Here is a 7,810-nt window from a genome sequence, read left to right as displayed (position 1 = left end):
GCAGATAGGCAGACAGAGCATACTCTTCTGGCACTTCAAGGCATTGGTATGTCTCCCTTCCTCTTCCACTTTTTCTTTTTTCTTTCCTTCTCACAGATTGTGATGTAAATGCTGGCTGAGCCATTCAATGATGCAATGACCAAGCTGAAGCAAGATCCTTGATATATGCTACGGCCTACTTAAATATTTGATCAACACTTATAATTTCCCCTACAGAGTTTTTCCTCACTTCCTGTGAATATCTGGTCATTCCTTCACAGACTGCAAGCATGCAAAGAGGTGCTGTATGTGGGCATGTTTAAATATTTGGGCATGCTGCATTGTAATTAGTAACATTAAACTACTTATCAGGAATTTTTACACAAAGATCAAGCTGCAAATCAAGCATGGCCGCCCCATGTGCTATGTGAAGAACAATGAGTACAATGGCAATGAAGTATGTGCATGTCAGTGAGAAATGCAGTAGCAGTAAAAAAAAAAAGTAGAAAAAATTTTTTAATGGACACACAACACACTCTCACTTTTAAACCAGTACACCACTTCTGACAATCTCAAAGTCGGCATGAGAGTCAACAAAGCAGTAACATTTCTCAAAAAAAAAGGAACAAACAAACAAAAGGACACAAAACGATGCAACGTTTCTTTCAGATGCGAACTCTGATGTCTCTCTTGGCTCACCGCCCGCGCTCCTTGCTCGGCATTAGGGGACTGGACAGGGATACCACGGCGAGCAGAGGCAAACTTGTCACTTGATCTTCGTGAAACAGAACTCCAGGTCGTAGATTCCAACAGCTTGTTCCCCTTTCTCATCATAATCAGCCCACTGATTGTCCTCGAACTCGACGTCTACAAACACAGTTCCGCTTCCCGTTGCTTCAGCGCTGAAGCCATCTCTGGCATCGAACGCAACTGGTTCAGCTCCACGGCACTCGAATACGGCAACGGTAGCAAAGCTGGATGCATTATCGGCGCTGTAGGTCTGTAACTTGTCATTCAGAATATCGATGCTGTTTTCCCTGCTGCACAGCCTGCACTTCAGGACCAAGTTGGCATTTGCACGTCTCCCCCTCATAGCAGTTTTGTTGGCCGCCTCGACCGTCTGCCAAGAAGTCGTTTCTTCTCCACAATTCATGCATTTTAACTTAAGGCGCCACACACAGTCACGACTCGGCGTGAAACCTGTAATGTTGTCCAGATTAGCACGTAGCTGTAAGTCAATCTTGACCATTTCTGGACGCTTAAGACTAATCTCGTGGCAAAGAACGTTCGAACAGTCAATTAAGACTAAGCCCGTCCAAAAAAATCCAACACTGCTGGCTTACACTGTTCCACATTGGCTGATTAGGCTGATCACTGATCACTTTTTAACAGCGCGCGACAACCACCGCCAATTACAGGGTTACAGCAATTATGCCACGAATGCTTGAAGACATGTTGAACCAAATTACTAGACTCAACCTTATTTTAACTATGAAACTCGACTTTAAGACCTTACCACTTTTGAAGACTACAAGACTGTGGCGGCACCTGTAATCTTAAAAGTAATTAACACTTGTTTTAGCATGTAACGGAGCACTGTGGTGAGGCGAGCGCAGACGACGCTGATCTCGCTAATCTGGCTAACCTTTGTAAAATTAACAAAAAAAATGTGCAGTGTTGAAACGGCATAAATTTTGACCACAAACCCTTGGTGTTTCAAGGTATCTTGGGTCACAGAAAACGTGCTTTGAAAGTCTCAGTGCGTAACAGGTGTGCTCCGACACCGAGATGAAAAAATGGCCATAAGTTTCGGTTTCGGAATCTAAAAGGGTGTTGGGCGCGATGTTTGACTGGTTGACAACGCCGTTGGCACGTTTTGCCTGCGGCCTGAACACAGTCGCTTCAAAATTTTACGACAGGAATACGTTAGAAACGTCCTCCGAAAATCCGAAAAAAAAAAAAAAAAGAAACCATGACATAGTCCGGTAATACCTACAGGCTCAGCTAGGTGACCCGTGGAAAATAAGGGCTGCAAGGCGCCCACTCGATGGACTGTCGTGGCCGGTAAGCTTGACTGCATTGAAATTGGTGTACGTGTATTACAACCTCGCGGCAGAGCGTTGTGAGAGGTGTTTCTATCGGATGACGCAGATTTTGGAGACTGTGGGGTACGTTTCAGCGTTTCCTGGCGAGATTTCGCCGCACGGTATACCTCCTCAATAAATGGAACGTTTGCATATCTAAAGTCATTCGCCTTTTCTCTATTAGTTCCGCGATAAACATAGCTCACGAGGTTCTTGCGAGATGCACACTCGTGCGGCTACGTTAGAACACATCATGTACTGATGGAGTTTTCCCGGCCGCTTAACAATTCGAAGCTTGCAAACAAGTGCGCGCTTTGATGGGACAAACGGCGAGCGACTCATGATGTTCCTGACGTAATTGTGCTCGGATTGGGTCACAATTTGAGGTGTATGTTCCACCTCTCTCTCTCTCTTCGTTTTTTTTTTTTTTTTTTTTTTTGTGCTCGTAGATGTTCTTATTTCATATTGTTGAATTCGAAGCGCGCAATATCCTCATCCCATCACATTTTTGGTCAAGGAAAGCCGCTGATGATCTTATCGTCTGCCGCACGATAGTGAGACAAACGTGGTTTTATGGACGGTGTCGTGACGCTGGGGCTATGGCGACCCGGCCTTCACTTGGTAGCGTGCAGAGACTCCGGGTTGAAGAAGGACTGAATCTTCGAAGTTGGTAAAATATGTACAAGCAGGTTTACTGGCACTTTGAGAAAACGTATTTACAAGAATATTTACATGAAGAAGAAGGGTACATCAGCAAAATGACAAGCGTTAAGAGTTCATAGCGAGAAGCGACTGGATGAGCCGTTTACCCAGGGCCCAGAGCGACATTTCGTGCTCTGCAGCGTCCTTAAAAACCCCCTATGTCCAGCCCCTCTCTGAAGATGCTGACCAACCAAATCCAGGGCACGCCCCTCAGGTATCGGCATCCAATCGAACACATCACTGCACTGATGGTCTGAAGCACTGACTGGTCCGGCATTCATTCGTTGGGCGTGATCACTTGTTGGCGGGAAAAGCTTGGGAACGGCGAGGAGAGGAGGTACATTTCTATTCTTCAGCAAAGAAACCACAGGCTGGTTCTGGGGGTTTTACTTCTCAGAAACCCGAGTGCACGTGGCGCCGCATAGGGCTCCCAACATGGTCCCTTTTCGACAATTGCAAATCTTTCCTGCATTCCCGGGAAATCACTTAATGGCCGTATGAGTCATGCTCTTCTCTTGTCCTGCACGTCAGCGGACATGTCACTCTGTCGTCTCCTTTGGATAGGAGGCATTCATCACTGGAGGATAGCACTTCTCGACTGGAAGGGTGAACAAAAGAAAGCACTTCCTGCTATTTCCCGCAGGGGGACGTTTCTTTGTGTTTTTCCAGACGTTCTCTTGACAGGGCCAATTTGGCATTTGCAGGTTGTCCACAAAGCAAAACATGCTTACAAAACAGGATTCCTGGAAACAGGCTCACTTAGAGCCAATGGACCATCACCACATATTCACAAAACTTTTCCATGCCCACAGGCGAACAATAGAGCGCGCAAATGCGGATGCTTGGTCGTAACAGCCTCCTCCCCCGCCAGAAGAGACTCGGAGGGCAGCAGCCGCAGCTGCTGCATGAAGAGACGACTTAATGGCCTGCACGTGAACGCTTGAAGCTCGCTGTTGCATGTCGCGTTGTCTTGATTGTTGTAGGCCAAATTGCTTGAGCTATCTGAAACTCAACCACATGTCGAAGCAAGCACTCGGCTCCCGTCTGAAGAGACCAGGTCAAAAGAAAACTGCCATTGTTGTTCGAGAAAAGCCCACTCTCAAGACGTTCAGGACCCACGTATGCCTCGAAAACCAAACGTGCTGCTTTACATAGTCATCTATATTCAAGCGCACGAAAAAAAAAAAAAACCTGATTATCAATTTGGATACATGGTGAGGAACATCTCGGACCGCTTAGAAAGAGCGGCTAAGCGCGTCCGCATTCCCATTTAACTTCCCCTTTTTGTATCTTATTTCAAAATTGTACTGCTGTAAAATCAAGCTCCACCTAAGAAGGCGACTGTTCTTCGATGTCGCAGTTTGCAGCCAAGCCAGGGGACAATGGTCCGTCTCTACGGTGAATTTGGCCCCTCCAAGATAGCACTGCAATTTTTGAATGGCCCATACAATGCAAGCGCATTCCTTCTCTGACGCGCAATAAGCCCTCTCTCTAGAACTCAGTTTTCTGCTCAAGTAGAGCACGGGGTGCTCATTACCGTCGTCATCTCTCTGGCAGAGAACAGCACCTAACCCTCGATCACTGGCATCACACTGGACCGTGAATTCTCGGCCATAGTCTGGAGCTCGCAATACCGGACGGCTAATCAGCACAGCCTTCAGGTTTACGAAGGAGGCTTCCTTTTGTTCGTCCCAGACTACATTTGTCGGTTCTGTCTTGCGGAGAGCGTCGGTCAGAGGGCTAGCCAAAGCTGAATAGTTAGGGATGTAGTGATTGTAGTACCCAGTCAGACCCAGGAATGCTCGAATTTCCGTCTTCGTGCTCGGCCGCGGGTAGTCTGCTACCGCAGAAATCTTAATCTCGCTGGGTTTCCTGAAACCTTGACCTACATTGTGACCCAAGTAGTCCACGGTCGCCCTTGCCAGGCAACATTTCTCGGCCTTTACGGTTAGTCCAGCTTGACGCAAAAGGCTCAGTACAGCTCTTAGATGTACCATATGGTCCGCCCATGAGTCGGAAAAAACCGCAATGTCGTCTAAATAAGGCACCGCGAATGTTTCACACCCCTTTAAAACCCTATCCATGAGTCGGGAAAAACAAAATGGAGCATTTTTGAGCCCGAAACTCATCATTGTTGGCTGGTAGCCGCCCGTCGGAGTGACGAAAGCCGCGTATCTGCTGGCGCGTTCAGTGAGCGGTACTTGCCAGTATCCTCGAGTAAGGTCCAGCGTAGTCACATATGCCGCTCTACTGACCTGTTCTACTCTCTCCTCAATATTCGGAATAGGATACACTTGATCCCTGGTGAGAGAATTTAGCTTTCGGTAGTCTACCACAGGCCTAGGGTCTTTACCTGGAGCTTCTACTAAGATCATAGGCGAAGCATAATCGCTTTCCGAGGGTTTTATTACTCCCAATTCCAGCATGCGAGTTACTTCCCTATCCAGAATTTCTCTTTGCCTTGGAGAAAATCGGTAGCACCTTGATCGCACTGGCACGTCTGAAGTCAGCTCAATATCGTGCTCAGTCAAATCAGTTCTGCCTGGCCTGTCCACGAAGCAGGCCTCAAACTCTGTTATTATCTCGCCCAGATCGGACAGCTGGGATTTCTTTAGTTCTCCTCTCTGCTCCGTCTTTTTGAGAAGCTCCTGAGCGTTGCTTCCTTTTCCGCTGAGGCAAATCAAGTTGTCCCCCATCTCCTCGGGAAGGTTTAACGTTAGATTTACCACGGCTTCCCTCTGCACATAAGGCTTCATAAGATTGCAATGATAAATGCGCACTTCTTTACGCCTACCGGGAATTTTCACTGCGTAGTTAGTGTTAGAAAGCTTTGCAACGACTTCAGCCGGTCCTTCCCACTGTACTTCGAGCTTATTCTGCCTTGAACTTCTCAGCAACATCACCTGGTCCCCGATACAAAACGTCCTTTGACGGGCTGACTTATCATAGTACACCTTGGAACGAGCCTGGGCTGACTTCATGCTGGCCTCAACGAGTTCCTTAGTGTTATGTAAGCGATTCAAGAGGTTCAGAATGAATTCTACTACTGTTGGGTCTTCTCCGCGCCCCTCCCAGGCTTCGCGCACCATTCGCAAAGGTGAGCGCAGTGACCTTCCGTACACCAACTCGGCTGGGCTAAATCCAGTGGATTCGTGCGGCACTGACCGCAAAGCGAAAAGCGCTGCAGGCAGGCAGGTATCCCATTCGCGCTTGTTTTCATAGCACAGTCCCCTCAGGACTCGTTTGAGAACAGAGTGCCATCTTTCTACGCTGTTGCTCTGCGGATGATGGATCGAGCTATGCACTACCTTAATGCCGCATCGCTCGAGAAATGAGGTGGTGAGGACACTCGTGAAAACGCTACCCTGATCACTTTGTACCTCGGAAGGGAATCCAACTCGTGCAAACACTGACAGCAGCGAATCCACTACACTCTCGGACGTCACCTCGCGCAGCGGAACAGCCTCTGGAAACTTTGTGGCTGGGCATAACATAGTGAGGATATAACGGTACCCTGACTCGGTCACAGGAAGTGGCCCAACTATATCTATTACTAACCGGTGAAACGGCTCGGTAATGATTGGTACTAACACCATCGGAGCTTTCCACTTATCTTGCGCCTTTCCAACCCGCTGGCACGTGTCGCATGACCGTACAAAATTTTCCGTGTCCTTAAAACATCCAGGCCAATAGTATTCTTGCAACAGCCTCTGCTTTGTTTTCTTTATTCCAAGGTGACATGACCACGAGCTGCCATGGGAAAGTCGCAGTAAGTCTCCGCGGTACTTTTGGGGAACGACTAATTGGTCCCGCTCTACTCCGCGCTTATCCTTGAATAAGCGATACAGCACTCCCTTTCTCATCTCGAAAGAAATATTGTTTGCTGTCTTAGTGGCGCGGTGGCGCTCCCTTATCTCCTGTATATTGGGATCATTGGCTTGCTCTATAGCTAAGTCCTCTCGGGTTCCACTTAAAAGTCTCGTGAGATTACTAGACACTGGCGGCAAGAGGTTACTCTCAAGAACGTCCTCATTCCGCGTCTCATCAAGCTCACTTTCAAGTTGACTTATCTGAGATGCCTCGCTCTCAAAGTTTTCTGACCTGCTATCTTCCGCATTTACCATTGTTTTAACTGCCGTTTCCTCCGCTGTGGATTTTTCTGGAATGAGCAGTGTAGCTAGTTCTCGCGCCTTTGAACGTGTTAAGGCTTGCACAACTCTGTCTCCGAAAAGGATGCCCCTCTTTCGCAGCAGCATGTCCGATTTGTTGGAGAACAAATACGGATAGCACTTAGGAAGCTTTCCTGAAACGGCAGCCTCGGTTGTTAATTCGCCGAAAGGGCCCTCGATGACCACGTTCGCGATCGGCAAGCACACACTCTGTTCCTCAACTACCTGTCGGATCCATGCACACTGTCCTGTATAGTCGGAAGGCGATACATACGCCGGATGGACAACATCCATCGTTGCGGCCGAATCGCGCAGTACCTTGCAAGGCTTCCCGTTGACTACTAGGTCATGCAGGTAGGGTTCTAAAAGCTGCATATTTTCATCGCAGTCCCTGACATACGAGAAAGCAATCTTTTCTTTCCGGCAGTTGACGGCAATGTGACCCTGCTCATTACACCTAAAGCATGTGAGCGGCTTCCTAGCCTCAAGCTTATTCTTTGTGTTCTGCACGTTGGTCACTTCCCCACTTTTCTCACTGCCGTCCTTTCTAGGGAATTTGCCTGAAGAAACCTTCATTTCTTCGTTTCCAACTCTAGCAAAGTGCCTTTCCTGACGGTTTTTCATACTGAACTTGGGATTGCGGGGCCTATCCACTGCTGGGTTGCTGAATTGTCGGCGCGAAGCATACTCCTCAATAAGTTCGGCAGCTTCAGTTGCCGACTTAATTTCGCCTCGGTCCTGTAACCAATTTCTTTCTTTTTCTGGGAGGCAGTTATAAAACTGCTCCAAAAGAATTTGCTCGACTACAGCGTCCCTATCACTGTAGGAATCTGTGCTCTTTAGCCACTCGCCCAAATTAACTCTTAAATTGTACAG

The 7,810-nt window shown here is 47.8% G+C and overlaps 1 pseudogene; it reads right to left on the bottom strand.

Annotated features, from left to right (window-relative positions):
* Positions 1-490: 490 nt before the first annotated feature.
* Positions 491-1,344, bottom strand: LOC146205163 (CXXC motif containing zinc binding protein pseudogene; annotated as a pseudogene).
* Positions 1,345-7,810: the final 6,466 nt, after the last annotated feature.

This window comes from Amblyomma maculatum, chromosome 1 (genome assembly GCF_055883805.1).
Source record: "Amblyomma maculatum isolate TAMU_Amacu chromosome 1, ASM5588380v1, whole genome shotgun sequence".
NCBI classification, from domain to species: Eukaryota; Metazoa; Arthropoda; class Arachnida; order Ixodida; family Ixodidae; genus Amblyomma; species Amblyomma maculatum.
The sequence above is the reverse complement of the archived record's forward strand: the minus strand, read 5'-3'. Positions and strand labels throughout refer to the sequence as shown.